Consider the following 16,830-nt stretch of genomic DNA (forward strand, 5'->3'; position numbering starts at 1 on the left):
GCAATTGAACATATTAATTCATGGGTCAGGTATTTGCTGGAACTCAAAGTGACATATTTGTTCTTGAGAACTTTAAAGAAATAATTTACAACACATGTACCTAGCGCAAATTGTGGTTTGATTTCTTGACGACTGCTTCCATTGAAATTTATTGTTTCCAAATAAAGTGAAATCCCTTACAGGATTTTTCTTCACCACTGTCTTTCAGGTAGGTTCCAACAATGGACTCAATGCTGCCACTATTCACTTAAAAGTAGTGCCTATATCTGGTGCAGAACCATCCATAGACAAAGCACACATTTTTCTCTTCCTCAGTCAATTGATCATAAGGAATTCCTCATAAGGCCATACATGTCAACTGGGAAGTGAAAAGTAATGTAACAAGAGTAAGGACCGGGAATATTTAGGCCACTTCTTCATGCAACTTACTTTTGCCCTTGGGTTCTGTTCAAGTCCAGTTGCTGATAAACCACTTCCATTTAGTGACAGAGTACTGTTGTGCATTTGCAAATTTATGACTCTAGATCAGACACAGCCAATTCTTGATGAACATTTCCAGCTGCATAGGGACTTGGTGGACCATGGTTAGACATTCAGTTTCTACTAGTCAGCCAAAAAGAGAAGAGTATCTGCAGAGGACAGCATGGCTTTGCTCCAAAATCCTAAGGGCCTGCATTGTGATTCACTGATAGGGGCCTGCCAAAGATTCCCAGCAGCATCTCTCTCTGTCACTATTACTTCAGGCACCATTGCATCACATGGATCATACTAGTCAGGGCAGAGCAGCTTGCTCAACAGCCTGAATCTGTTGAAGAGGCTTCTTTTTGTTCTGGACCCAGCACAAAACTGGCAGTTTTTCAAGTGACTTAATAAAGAGGCCATAGGAGCAAAAGTAAATGACAGATAAAATCCACAGAGGTCTAGTATCGGGAAGGGACACATGCAATAGCTTAAACCTCTCATTAGAAGGAATATCTAAACATGCTCCACACCACTGAACCTTTATAGAAATTTCACTGAGGTTGAAGGTGCCTGAGTTTTTGTTGGATCAATTTCCCACCCTTGATAAAACATGTAAATGTTTTGTCAGTAAGTCTAGAGTCACAATATTACCTCCTTACCAGATCAAATCACCATAGAGTAATGGACAAGCCTCTAGACAGAAGAGTCAATCAAATTACCTGCTGACAAAATTATGACCTGATGCTGTAGAGTTTATATACCCTTAAGGTGTGATGGCTGTTGGTTGCCATCAAGTTGACTATGAAGAATGTTATTGTTGTTGTTGTTAAGTGCTGTTGAGTTGAGTACAACTCATAATTACCCTTTGAACAACAGACCTGAATTCTGTCCTATCCTGTGCCATCCTCATCAATGCTGACCATTTGAACCCATTGCTGCCGTCACCATGTCAATCCACCTAGTGAAGGGATTTTCCTCTCTTTTGCTGACCCTCCACCATTTCAAGAATGATATCCCTTTCTAAGGAATAGCCTCTCCTAGTAACATGTCCAAAGTATGAAAGATGAAGCTTTGCCATTTTGCCTCAAAGGAGCACTCCAGCTGCATCTTTCCCAATACATTCCTGTTTGTTCTTCTGGCCGTCTGTGGGATAGTCAGTACTTTCCTCGACCACCACAACTCAAAGACATCAATTCTTCTGTCATTCTTATTCATTGCTTAGCTTTGAGATGCACAGCGAGTAATGGAAAGGATCATGACCAATAACAATTCTGTAAACTGTAGCTCTGAGCCTTGCCCTATCCTGTGTCTTCCTCACAATTCCTTATCCTCAAGCACACTGTTACACCGACTGTGTCGGTGACTGTGACTTGCCAGTACACTTTTGACAGTGCACTATAGTCTCTCCTGAAGGAGACCCAGCCTTCCCTTTATTCAAGGGCTGTGAGTTTGTAAACTGTCTCAACTCTGGACATTGAGTGCCCTAAATGTCCTTTGTTCTGGCAGTTCCAGTGAGACTGACATTCACCCCATCTAGAATTTTTGCTTTTATTTAGATCAAGCAAATGTTAAGTAGATTTCCCATCAATGCCTTTCCTAGGGACACCATAAGAAATAAAGCAATGCTATGAATGTACACAAGTAAATTTAGTCATATTATGGCTTCAACTTCTGTCTTTTATAGTAATCATGCCACCTGTGGTTTTAGAGCAGTTAGGTCTCCACTTTCACTTTGGGCTTTCATAAAATGGCTGTCAAAGCAGTCGTAAAGGATGCTGGGCTTCCTTTATAAACACATACCTTCCCATTGTAATCATGTTCCCTCTGGACATGCATTTGTTGATCTATGGGTCTAACCTGACACATGCACACTAACATAACTACTTCCCTAAACCTTTGGATACCTTCCTTCACAGTGTATCAAAGCATATGTAGTGCGTCAATTTAATTTCATGTAGGCCACCACGAAATCTATGCTGCAGTGAATGAATCAAATAGGTTATGCATAATTCACTCAAAGTAAACAAAGACTCTGTCATAGATTAAACTATGTGTATCCCCCTTCACCTCTAAATATGAATGAATTATGATTCTCAGTGTTTAAAGTTTAGTCTTGCAACATGACAATTATGTAATGATCTCCCATGTTCTGACAAACCAAACAGTAGTAAAAGTGTTAAGTGTTGAATCTCATCACATCCCTGAATCATATTAGGATGTCCCCTGGAGTGTGGACCACAAGACCTTTCATCTTACAAGAGGTAAAAGAAAAGAAAAAAAGAAGTAAGCAGAGAAAAGGGGATCTCATTATACAGTTCACTTTGGTCTTGTTTTTAAGGGGTTTCTTCTCTTTTTTTATTTTTACACAGTTTACCTTTAACAACAAACCAGCTGAAATCCTAGGATTCAACTTTATTCCCTCTTTAATCTATTTACATAGCAAGTAGGAGCATTATGATCTCATCTCATTCTGAGGTCCTTACAAAACTTCAAATGTTTGTTCTAATATGGGATGATTACATTTATACCTGTCACTAGCAGTCCCATCAGTCATTATATTCCTAAAACACTGGATGCAATTTGCACAGATCTCTTCAGACCGTATAACTTTTATTTCCATGAAAATCTACGGTGTTGGTGGTGTTATGCCCCATGCACTCCACTGCCACTCCTAGTGATACTATAGACTTGCTCCACTCTCTCACATTTCTACCATCTCCAAAACACTTGAGCCCATTGCTACAATCACTGTGTCAATTCATCTTGTCCAGAGTCTTCCTCTCTTACGTGGATTCTCTTCTAGCTTTTCAAATATGATGTCCTTCTCTAAGGACTGGCCCTCCTGATAGCATACCCAAAGAATGTGAGACAACGTTTTGCCATCCTTGTTTCCAAGCATTCTGGTTTCACTTTCTCCAAGACACACCTGTTTGTTCTTTTGCTGTCCATGGGATATTCAGCGCTCTTCTCTAACACTACAACCCAAAGGCATTGCTTCTTCTTCTGTCATCTTTAGTCATTATCCAACTTTCAGATGCATAACAAGCAATTGAGAAGACCATGGCTTGGATCATGTCTTTTAACTTAGTCTTTAAGCTGACAACGTCATTACTCTTTAGTACTCTAAAGAGATCTCTCCTAGCAGATTTTCTCAATGCAGCTTGTCTTATGATTTGACTGTCACTAAAAATTGTGTTGATTGTGGATTCAAGCAAAATGAAATGAACAGTAGTTGGAGGAAATGCAACCAAAGGTTCTCCTTAGAGAGCAGGCAGGAGGGGCTAGTCTTTGAAAAAAGGCAACATACTATGAAAGGGTAGAGGCTCAAAGAAAGAAAGGAAGGCCCTCAACAAGATGGATTGACACAGTGACTGTAACAATGGGTTCTAGCATACCAAAAGATTGTGAGGACGGTGCAGGATGAGGTAAGGTTCACGTATGTTGTTCGTAAGGTAGCCACCAGTCATAGTTGACTCTACAGCATCTAACAAACAACATCATTTAGGTGGTTCATTTTGTGTCAACTCGATGAGGCCATGGTTCCCAATGGAATGGCCAAATCCTAATCTAGTTTTGACTATGGAATAGTAGTTGTCGTTGTTGATAGGTTAGGTGCCATCAAGTTGAGTATGACTCATAATGACCGTATGAACAACAGATCTGAACCCTGTCCTATGTAGTTCTTACATGTGATTAAATCACATGTTGGCCAATAGGGAGCTCTGGCTATCACATTTCTTTCCAAGAAATAGGCTATTCCTTGGAGAGGGACCTGATTCTGGGAAGGATGGAGGGTTGTCAAAGGAGAGGAAGACCCTCAACCAGGTGAATTGACACAGTGATTGCTGCCATGGACTCTTATGTGTCAGTAAGTGCTCAGATCTTTTGTTCATAGGGTCGATACGAGTTGTACTCAACTCGATGACACCTAAGAACAACAAGAGAGCTCTGATGGCCTAGTGATAAGAAGCTGGGCTGCAATCTCAAAGGCATGTGGTTCAAATTCTCCAGCTGCTCCACAGTACACAACAACAACATTACATTGGTCCTGACTCAATGGTATACAACAATGTAATATTGTTGTTGTTGTGTACCATAGAGTTGGAACTGATCCATAGCTGACCCTTCAGAGGGTTTTCAGAGGCAGTTAATCTCACAGGAGCAGTCTGTCCATCGTTCCTCCAAGGAGCAAGTGGTGATCTCAAACAACATGCCTTTGGGATTGCAGCACAGCTTCTGGCCACTAGAGCGTATAAATAATGTAATAAAAATGATTGTATTAGGTAAATCTGCTTTCAGGGACCTCTTCAGACTACTGAGAAACAATGATGTCAGTCTAGAGACTAAAGTGTGCCTGATCCAGGCCATGGTCTTTTCAATTACCTGCTATGCATCAGAGAGCTGGACAATGACTAAGGATTACAGAAGAAGAACAGATGCCTTTAAGTTATAGTCCTGGAGAAGAGTCTTGGATATACCACACACCACCAAAACCACAAATAGGTGGTCTGTCTTGGAGAGGGTAAAACCATGTTTCTCCTTAAAGACTAGGATTTTGAAGCTCCATCTCACATACTTTGGACACATGGCCAGGAGGGACCAATCCTTGGAGAAGGACATCATGCTCGGAAGGGTGGAGGGACAGCACAGGAGGGGAAGACCCCTGGTGAGATGGATTGATACAGTAACTAGGGCAATGGGGGCAGGTGTGTTGGAGTCAGTGAGACTGGCTCAGGACAGGGCAGGCTTCAGAACTGTTGTACTTTGAGTCACTACGAGTTGCAAGCGACTCAACAGCACATAACAACAACAAAGCACATTTAATGTAATGTAACATCTTTCATTATCCAATCTAGTAAATGTCATAAAACTGAAGTATCAGAATTGGTTAATCCTAAACCTCTCGATTAGAGACCAGACATGGAGACACAAACAGGACAAGACATATTTCATATGAGGCTCTTTTATAAGCAAAGGCACATCAAAGTCCATTGGAAGACACCAGAATCTAGGAGAGAGGCTCACAAAAGAATCTACATGTTGAGATTCTGGACTTGGATTTTTAGTCTCTAGAACTGTAAGAAAATAAATTTTGGTTCTTTAAAGCCACCAACTGGGGTGTTTGTGGTCCACAGCACTAGATTAATCCCTCCGTCATCATGATTTTCCTGACCTGAGCTAGCGGCCCTTTTCACCCTCCCTCTCCTCTATCAGTCTTGGACTCAGCCTTCTTTCACCTCAAGCAGCTGACTGGTGGTTTCAGTTCTATGGTGAGTCCTGCCTCCTGGTCTGTGCTGGGCTGCTGACAACAGAAGCGTCGCTCTGACTTGATCTGGAGCTCTGTTCCAGCTCATCCTGTTCTTGAATGTTGGAGGATTTCCGTGGGGAGCTATCTTGCCACAGCTGCAGCTGCCACTTAGTTTCTATCAACTTACAAAACTTTATCATGTTTCCTTTTAACAAATCCATCAGGATTCACTGCGTACTGTTTTAGTTTACTGTAACTTGAAGTGAAGCATATTTATCTCAGGATAGAATGTTCTTTGCTTCTTGCTCTAAAAATTTACACAATGGTGTTAAATGGCTCTGTGACTCCTGGTGATAATTTGACTTTCAAGTTTCCTGGTTAAAAAGGACTCTGGAGTGAATGCTTACAATTCAATAAAGGATCTGTGTCAAGAGGAACTTCAAGCTCATGTGGCATGCAGCCCACACATTGCTTTACAACCAAAGGAAGACCATTTGTTTCTTGTTGACATGTAGTTAATGTTCAAGTGAAATATGAGTTCAGAATCTAAATATATCACAAACCATTACAGTTTGACACTTGAACACCCACAAGCCAAACTCTAACTCAGAGGAGGAAAACTAACAGCATATTTTCCTAGGAATGGCACAGGAACTCTCCTCCCAATAGCAAAAGGCAGCAGTAACAGGCTGAAACAAGTGTGGTGATTTGAGCAGACTGGAATCAAAAGGGAATCTCTTCCAGTTAAGACAAAGAGCAAACCTATAGGAAATAACCTATTAGTCCGAAGCAGCTTTTAGTTTGGAGACACTGTGAAACAAAAACCATGCGAATTGTTGTTGTTGTTGTTATGTGCTGTCGGGTCATTTTGATTCGTAGCGACCCTTATGTACAACAGCCCTGAACCCTGCTCTATCATGAACCAACTTTACTGTCTCTGACACACCACCCCCATGTCCGCAGTCAATGAGTCAATCCATCTCATCAAGGGTCTTCCTCTCTTGGAGGGAGCCTAGTACTCTGGTCATTGTGCTAGAAAGTCATCGGCTTGAGTCCTCAAGTTGATCCTTGGCAGAAAGGTGGGAAGTCTTCTTCTGTGAATATTTACAGCCGTGAAACCCAACAGAGGTTTGTTACGAGTTGGAATCGAGTGTGGGGTTTTCTGAGGGAGAGCTTTAAAAAGAGTGTTTGCCACTTACTAAAAGGTTGAGAGTTAGAATGGCACCTCAAGAGAAAGATGTGATGGTGTCCTTCCATAAGGATTTCAGGAGCCCTGTAAGGCATTTGTACTCTGTCCTTTTATGGTCACTGCAGGACAGAAGCAACCCTGGATTTCTCTGTCTTTCTTTTGGTTTTCTATGAGTAGTTCTTGAAATCTTTGCGTGAATAATATATAAAAATACATATATATAAATATATAATATTCTGCTCAGAATATAAAAATCTTTTTTTCTTCAAAGTTGTATGACTTGTCCTTAGGAAATACCATCTAACAAATTAAATATGAATATGCTGTTTGCCATTTTCACCGAAGACTATTTTTTATTATTTGAGTGAAAGTCTACAAAGCGAATTGCTTATTTATTCAAGTTTATACACAGTTTTGTTACTTTGACTACAGTCCCCACATTGTAACAAAACCAATTCACATCCTTCCTGCTTTTCCCTTTTCCAGCTGTGTTTCTTTCCTACAGCCCTTCTGGTCTTTTGAGCTTTATCCCAGGTAAATGGCAGCCTTTTGATCTTGTACAACTTATTGTTCTAAGGAGTACATTCCTCCCTGGTGTTACCAAGCACCTGTAGACACGGCTATTGTTTCTCTGAAAATTGTGCCACAGCAGTGATTTTGGCTAAAGAGTGACTAAGGATCATAGTCTTGCAGGCTTCATCAGTTTTATCTGACCCGTAAGCCTGGTCTTTTTTAAATGGTTTTGAGTTTTGTTCCACATGTTTCTTGCTCTCTGTGAGAGCTATCCTGATGCCTTTTAGAGAAGTCAGAAGGGATAGCGAGACATCTTCTGATCTCAGGATCATGAACACTAAAGTTACCATGACACCTAAATCCTTTAATCTCTCATTGCTGTTGAGTCACTACTGACTCATAGCTGACCCTCCAATGGGTTTATGGAGGCTGCAAATCACACGAGAGGGAATTGCCCATCTTTCTACCTTGAAGCCACTGGTGAATTCAAACTGCAAGAGAGAAACAAACCGCCTTTGGGTTATCAGCACAACCCCCTACCGGCTGTGTTACCAAAGCTCCCTTAGACTAACCATATTTCATTTTCTTAACTCTTCTATACTCCAGATGGAAAGAGACCAATACTTGCCTTTTGGATGGCCCTTTGGAAGCTTCTAAGACCCCAAGCACTCATTAGTCTCCTAAAGTAGGATGTAGAACATTTTATTTGTGCCATATGGCTTTTACATGACCCGGCAAAAAAAATCTTATTATTGAAGGAAAAGCAACAGTCCTAGAGATTCCAGCTGAGTACACTTGCTAAGTTAACTAGCCAGAGATAGCAGAATTTTTACTAGTCCGATTACTTTAGCACACATTGAGAGTGGGTGGGAAGGAGTAGTACATCCATCTTTAGCATCTTATCTTATACTTTAGGGAGCTCAAGTGACCTTGTTGTTGTTGTTGTTATGTGCTGTGAAGTTGCTTGCAACTCATAGCAACCCGATGCACAACAACTCTGAACCCTGCTCTATCTTGAGCCAACCATATTGTCTCTGACACACCACCTCCATTGCCTTAGTCACTGAGTCAATCCGTGTCATCCAGGATCTTGCTCTCTTGCGCTGTCCTTCCATCCTCCCAATTATGACATCCCTCTCCAAGGACTGGTCCTTCCTTGCAACATGTCCAAAGTATGTCAGACAAAGCTTCAGAATCCTTGACTCCAAGGAGCATTCTGGCTTCACCTTCTCCAGGACAAACATGTTTGTTCTCCTAGCAGTCCATGGTATATTCAACACTCTTCTGCAGCACCACAGCTCAAAGGCATCAATTCTCCTTCTATCATTGTGGTCATTGTCCAGCTCTCTGATGCTTGTGGTAAGAAACTGTGCTGGAATCCCAAAGCTGTGCAGTTTGAACCCACCAGCCGCAATCACAAGGATTCAAAAGAAAACTGCAGTGCAGAGGGGAGGGGGCAAAAGCACATCTCACTTACTTTCCTCTTTGCTGAAGGGATGATCCCCATAACCCAGTTAGAGCAAACTTGCCATGAGGGTGAGTGCTGAAAATAATTTAACATCAGTAACAGCATCTATTTTTAGAAAATGAAAAGTTACCCAAGAGCATATTGAACTTGTCTGGAAAGCTCCTTTTGGGTTAAGTCAGGAAACTGTGCTTTAAGTTCAAATCTACCAGAAGAAGACAAAGAAACCTAAAGACAGTCAGGGCTCTCAATACAATGGCCTGATTTTAGAAAGCAGGTGTTTGGCAGGCATTCTTTCTTCGAGAAATATCATATCTTCATTTATTTGGGTCTATTATGGTCTGTTCAGATCTTAACTCCGCATCCTGGTTCCATGAAGGGGCTTCAAGGTGACCAAGAACGTGAAGTTCCAAGACAATTGCAAACAGACTGTGAATTTGAAGTTGCAATCCAGAGTGTGTGTGTGTGTGTGTGTGTGTGTGTGTGTGTGTGTAGTGTAAGGGGAGACAATGTCTGCAGGCTCTCCTAAAGAGAAAGAAGGTATAAATAAATTTGGGATATTGTAGAAAGAAAGGACAGAGACAAAACCACAGTAAAGACCAATGATGCCTAGCTAGTTTAGATAGATGAATCTTTTTTGCTTCTACCTGCCAGTAAAAATCCTATCAAGCTCCAGTCTTAAATTTCTAGGTTATTGTCAGAAACAGGCTACTCTTGTCCTGGTGTCATCAAGCACCTGCAGTCTACTTGTGTATCACTAGGGAACACGTTGCAAGAACAGGAGGAATGGAAGTACAGACTCCACCCCAGGGGAATGGTCTAAGAGTAGAAAGATGGATCATGGAAAAGTGAGAGAGGAAGATAGAGCAGAGTCTCAAAAGGCTTTTGAAATCAAAGTTTTTCTTGATCGCAAGGATTCTGGGGCTTCATCTGACATACTTTGGACATGTTGCCAGGAGGGACGGGTCCTTGGAGAGGGACATCATGCTTGGGAGGGTGGAGGGACAGCGCAGGAGGGGAAGACCCTCTATGAGATGGATTGATTCGGTGACTGGGGTAATCGGGATGGGTGTGTCAGAGGCAGTTCTGTTGGCGCAGGATAGAGCAGGGTTTAGGGCTGTTGTGCATAGGGTCGCTATGAGTCGCAAACGACTCGACGGCACATAACAACAACAATGTCCAAAGTACGTGAGATGACGCTTCACTGTCCTTGTTTCCAAGGAGCAGTCTAGTTGTATTTTCCCCAAGACATGTCTGTCTGTTCCTTTGGCAATTCATGGCATATTCAGCACTCTTCTCCAACACTACACCTCAAAGACATTCATTGTCTAGCTCTTAGATGACTAGCAGGTGATTGTAAAGACAATGACTTGAATCACACATGTTGGTCTTTAAACTGACATCATTGCACTTCAGGACTTTTGTGAGGTCCTTGAAAGCAGACTTTACCAATGCTTTCTCATCTCTAGATCTCCTGATTGCTGGTATCATGTATATATATATATATATGATATACATACGATAGATATGTGAGAGATAAAGATAGATATATAAGAGATATATATGAGAGATATCATGCTTGGAAAGAGGAGAGTCAGAAAAAAAGAGAAAGACTTTCAACTATATGGATTTACACAGCATCTGTGGCAATGCGCTCAAGTGTGTTTGAGATGAAAAGGATAGTATGGGACAGGACAGGACAGACAGTTATGAGTCATACTTGTCTTAACAGCACCCAACAACAACAAGAAGACAGAGTTCTGGTGAGTTAATGCTGCTAGCCCGTGTGATTCATTGCCTCTGAAAACCCAGTGGAAGGCCAGCTATGAGTCATTTCTGATTCAACAGTACACAACAATATATCATATAGTGATATCTATGTTGTTGTTGTTGTTGTTGCTGTTGTTAAGTGCCGTTGAGTTGTAGGCGACTCATAGTGACCCTATGAAGGAAAGTCCTCAACACTTGTGACTTTCGTCCTTTCTTCAGGTTCTAGAGTTTCTGGAGGCAAGCTATTATGGAAGTGGTTGCCACTCCTGCTTCCAAGCTTGTTTTAATCAGGGAGCACCACCAAACATTGTCCACCATGGGTAACAGATCACATTTGACACATCAGTGTCACAGTGTTCAGCTTCATAACAACCACAAGCTACCTCTGTATGGCAAGTGGACACACCAGGGCTATACCACCTAGAAGAGTGTTTGAGCAAAAACAATGGAAAACAGGCCTGAGGGCCACAGATTAGAAGTTACCCACCTTTGGCTTGTTAGCAAGTGATATCTATATATCAGGTATATTTGAGGAATATGGTACTGCTAAATCAAATATTTCAAGCCTTATAAAAGTTAATATAAAAAAATTAACTCATATGATTAACAGAAAACAAAGGTGAATATTTATATATAGGCTCATAGTCACTCATTAGAGGTAACTAAGTAACTCCATTGCAAATATTAGAGAAATAAATCAGGCTTCTGAAACTGCAAATTTTTGCAGGAATACACTACCTATCATTCTCCCTCAGAGAAGCTGGAGAATTTGAACTTCTAACTTTTAGGTTAGTGACCCAACATGTAATCCAAAATGCTACCAGGATTTCTTTTTTCTTATATTGTGATTTTAACAAAAGTTTACAGTAATGTTGAATTTTTCCATTCATTCATTGTTGCACATTTTCCTCCCTACCCTGACTTCCAGCTAACAAAAAAAAAAATCATCCATTGTTGCATCATTTCCTACCTCCTCCCACACCCCTCCCCCAGTCCACTTTACTATGCACCGCTTAATCTGAACTTTTGTTGCTAGCAGGGATTCTTGAGAGGGGAAGAGAATGTGTATTTAGTTACTTATATGTATGTAGTGAACTTCTTTAAGTATAACATAAAAAGTAAAAACAGTAAAAGATAGAATATTAATGCAATAAATACCATAAACAAAATGACTAGGGAAGAAATACAAAATGAAGAAAAATTTGTCAAAATTCAGAAATAAGGCCAAGAGATTATTGCTTATCTTTTCAATATGATACCCAAACATTATCTGGCAAGCCCATCTATGGGTCATTCTCTAGGAAAATGTAACTTAGCTTGACTTGCCATTTCCATTGGTTTTCTAACTTGCAGATTAAGAGAAGACATAGTTTTTGTCTAATACAAATGTAAAATATTTCTAGTAGGAATTGTATCTTGCAGAGAAGATACTCCCAAATATTTTTGTTACATTGCCCTGAAGAACAGCCTTTCCAAGGGAAAAAGACACAATACTCTACTTCTGTAGAATTTTACAGCCTTGGAAATCCTACAGGGTTCTGCTCTAATCAATAGGGTCATTATGAGTCAGAATCTATTAACAACAACAACAATTTATTTTTCCAATTTGGGTATCTAATTTAGCAATCATGTTCCAGCACTTTGTCTTTCATTTCCATCTTTTCAATTCTTTTTGCATTAACCTTATGTTCTGCTGGTTTTTTCACTAATCAAGACATGTCCTCACTATATTTTTATGCTTTTATATGTTAAAAATTATTATGCTGAGCTCTGGTAGCCTAATGGCAGGAAGCTGCACTGCAATCCCAGCGGTGATTCAAATTCACCAGATTTTGATATAGTCCAGTATTTCTAGTGAACATTTGAGAAAAAATACTCTTTAAAAATATTTTACTTGAAGGAGTAGATAATTTAAAATCTTTTGGTCCATGTTTATGCTAGAGAGAAGAGAGTAGACGGCTTAGGATTCTGCAGCCTTGCTTTCAGTATGTGAATTTCAGCTCCATCATGTGTATTTACTTATACATAAATATCTTCTTATTCTATAAACTTCTGTTTCCTCATCTTAAAAAAAGAAGATGATGGTACTGATGTAATGTTTAAGTAATATAATTAATATGTAATGTTTAGTATGGCTACTGACACAGAGCATTTGCTGTATCTGTTAGCAATTGTTGTTTTGTACTAAAAGGATATTGCGTGAGATTTCCCCCAGTTGTTCTAAAATTGGTGATTAAAACCCACAAGTGAGAAAAAAAAATACTAACTAGCCTACATCCTCAAGAAAATTGCCAGTAATTGGAGCTAGCCAACTCTCTCAAGAGAGAAGGCAGACATAACCTAAATATTTCCAGCTTTCCCCAGTCTTAAATCATCCTATCCCTCTTGTCTCAGCAGGTGAACTAGGGACCAGTGAAAGGGAGACGATGTGCCTTGTCCTGCGCGTAGAATTACTTTGTAGCGAAAGAAGAAGGTGTGTAGAATTACCATGTATAAAGGGGTTGAAAGTGCTGTCTCTCCCAGGAAGACAAATGAGAGGAAGTTTTTTTGGTTTTTTTTTTAAAAGCTAGAGATACTATGCTGAATAAAATATCTCACTCATAAAAGGACAAACACCATAGGACCACGATCACAAAAATAGGATGGACACAGGGGAAGGGAGAGCAGAGAAAGAATAGCTAGATAACGAACATGACACTGGAATGGGAGAAGGGAGGAACTCTCTGAAGGGAATGAATGGTTAGACAGTGTGAGTACGGCAATTGAAAATTTGAAACAAGACATGCATTACTAAGTGAATTGGAGAAAAAGGAGGGAGGAAAATATGTATCAATGAATGAATGAAAACACACCCTTTCTGTAAACGTTCCCTGAAATCACAATAAATAAATAAAATTTTTTCTAAAACCCAACAACCTAAAATTGCTTATCTGCTTTACCTTAGTTGACCATCTGCAAAGACAATGGATTTGTTTATTTACCACTTTGAACAAAGGAAGGACAAATGAACAAAGGAGAAGAAGTTAGAAATTTGGGTAGAGATAGATAAAAGTGACCAAGAGAGGAGAGCATCTGGTTGACAAGAAATATGATTCCCCTGGACCCACAGCACATTGGGGTAGATGGCTGCACGAATAATTTATTGGTAAAGAATTAGTACAAAATGGATTCTTCTGAAGCAGAGCAGTCTTGATGAACTATCAAGTGTATATACATGAGTGTATAACACTGGTGGCCTACTGAATAAGGAGTTGCACTGCCGTTCCAAAGTTAAGCGGTTCAAATCTACCAGCCGTTCTTCAGAAGATAAATGGGAAATTTCCTCCTGTGTGATTTCAGTTCCAACTTGACTGGCACAATAACAATAACAACATGAAACAGAGGTTAAGAATATCCTAAATGTCCATATTTTTCAAAAAGCTATACCACTCCATCATCTCTAATATCAACTATTCCTCCTCTTCTCAGCCCTCCCTCCTGTCTAATTCACTGCAATGTCTCATAGAAACTGAAAAATCATCAGGTAAATGTCTCCAGTGGTTGTGGAGACTGGAAGTCTAAAATCTGTGGTTGCAACTGTAGACAGCAGCAACTTGCAGGATGGCTGGTATAGGCCAATTCACATGGCTATAGAGACTAGTGAAGGTGGATAGGGTACCTGCAGACTGTGGTTCTCAGGCAGATGCTGTGTCTAGAGCGTAAAGGATCAAATTGTCTAAGAACATTACTCTATCAGCTTTTAGGGCTATAAGCTATACCTCCAAGAGAATTGGGTCATACCTTCCAATAAGGTGAAGATACTATATACATTTCACCCTAATCTTACTGTATTAACACAAGTAGCTCCACAATGGAGTTGGGTTTTTTGGTTGGTTGGTTGGTTGGTTGGGTTTTTTAAATGCAGGTAGCAATTTGTTTATTTAAGTAAGCAGAGGAGGGATCATCCCATCATTTGACTGAGACCTTAGCTATTCCTTCAACCAGGACCTCACAGCAGGAGATTGCTTCTTCAGTCTCTGGAGCCCACTGGGAGCTTGAGGGCGGAATACTGTTTCTGTTTCTTTGGCTCCATCAGCAACACAGGTCAAGCAGAAGGGCGCAGAAGCTGCTCATTTAGTTCACTGGTATAACTGGAAGACTGCTTTCTCCTGCTCATGTGTCTCAACAGAGCCAGGTCGAATGCGTCGGATTTAGGCGATGGCATCTCCTGCAGCCAGGCCTCGCTCCTTCACCAGGTAACAGGCCAGCGGAGTACCGATACAGCCAAAGCCCAGGGCACAGTGCACTGCCACTGCCTCGCCCGGGCGTTGGCCTCGTCCACAATCTTCACGAAACGGTCGATCCTGGTCAGGGGCAGGGGAACAAAAGTCTGGGATACGCAGTCGGTGCACAGTGAGGCCAGGGCAGGTGTCACTGTGAGGGAGTCAGCGCTCCATCAGGTATACCGAGTGCGGCGCACCCTGGTCCCATAGGTACTGAAAGTGGGCAGAGAGCCGCGGCAGTATCATCCGCGCCAGCCGGTCAGGTAGCCCCCACTTGAAATTGGGGGGCTTCATGTCCATCGCTGACCCCTGACTCTCCTGGGCCAGTCCACAATGGAGTTGTAAGCACAAAGAAGCTAAACTGTAGCTACAACAGAAGCTCTCATGGTATAATCCATAGAGAATTATGATACTAACCCAAAGGTGTCTTTGAGTTGTCGTGTTGGAAATGAGTACAGAAAATCTCATGGGCTGTCAAAAGAGTAAACAATAATGTCTCAGAGAAAGTGCATCCAGAGTGTTATTTTGAGGTAAAGATGATAAAGCTTTCCCTCACATATTTCATGTATTTTGCTAGGAGTGGCTAGTCCTTGAAGAGGGACATGGTTCTTAGAAAGACAGAGGGCCAGAGAAAGAGAGGAAGACCTTCAATCAGGTGGATTGACACAGTGACTGCCACAATGGGCTCTAGTGTGTCAGGAAGCTTGAGGATGGGACAGGATAGGACAGGTTTCAGATCTGTTGTCATAGGGTAGCCATGGGTCGTACCTAAAAACGACAACCTGTTGGTGGCAATTCTTTTATAATGTCCAGCCTTGGATAACCCACTGGAGGGTGAGTTATGAGTTACCTGCAGTGGCTGTAATATTACTTTATTCATTACACTTCAGTGGCCTGAGCCAAGGCTCTCTCTACAGACCCTAATTAAGGAGGCCATAACTAGGAAAAGGAACACATAGAAGAGGTTGTTGTTCATTGCCATCAAGGCAGAATCAACTCATAGCTGATCCTCCAGGAGGTTTTCAGAAGTTGCCAGTCACACCAGAGGAGATAGCAGCACATCCTCCTCTGGAGCAGCTGGTGGATCCAAATTATGTACCTTTATGTTGGCAGCACAGCTCCTAACCAGACTAGGCCATCAGAGTGCCCTGCAACAAGAAGTGTTGTTGTTGTTGTTGTGAGTCAAGTCGGAACCTACCCATAGCTGACCCTCCAGCAGGTTTTCAAAAGCACTTAATCTCATGAGAGGAGACTGCCCACCCTTCTGTTGTGGAGCAGCTGGTGGATTTGAGCCACATGCCTTTGGGACTGCAGCACAGTTTCTTACCACTAGGCCACCAAAGCTCCCTGCAACAAGAAGTAAGTTGGAAATAGTGGTGAAACTGGAGCTGGGTTCTTCCTCATCAGGGAACTGTGGTGTGAAGGGTGGAGTGGGACCCACCAAAGATGTCTTTACTTGACATGTGCCACAAAGAGGATACCAGCTGAATAGCAAAGCAAAGATGGTATGAATTTAGTATAACAAGTTTGCTTGGCTTCACTATCAACACCCAGAAAATCAAAAGACAAATTGTATTGGGAAAGTCTGCGGTGAGAGACCTCTCCAAAGTACTGAAGAGCAACGATGTCTGTGTGGAGACAATGACTAGGGATGATAGAAGGAGAATTGATGCCTTTGAGATGAGGTGCTGGAGAAGAGCATTGAATATACCACGGACTGCTAGGAGAACAAATAGGTTTGTTGTAGAGAGTTGAAACTAAGCTGCTCCTTTGAGGCAAGGATTCTGAAGCTTCCGCTAACATCCTTTGGATATGTTGCAAGGCGGGACCAGTCCCTTGGAAAGGGACGTCATACTTGGGAGGGTTGAGGGACAGCGCAAGAGAAGACCCTGGATGAGATGGATTGATTGACTGAGTTAAC

General features: G+C 41.4%; 1 pseudogene; it reads right to left on the reverse strand.

Moving 5' to 3' along the window:
- Nucleotides 1-14,756: 14,756 nt before the first annotated feature.
- LOC102860375 lies at nucleotides 14,757-15,209 on the reverse strand (annotated as a pseudogene).
- Between the last annotated feature and the right edge of the window lie 1,621 nt (nucleotides 15,210-16,830).

This window comes from Elephantulus edwardii, unplaced genomic scaffold, assembly GCF_000299155.1.
Source record: "Elephantulus edwardii isolate Elephantulus edwardi_28Jun2011 unplaced genomic scaffold, EleEdw1.0 scaffold00064, whole genome shotgun sequence".
Lineage (NCBI taxonomy): Eukaryota > Metazoa > Chordata > Mammalia > Macroscelidea > Macroscelididae > Elephantulus > Elephantulus edwardii.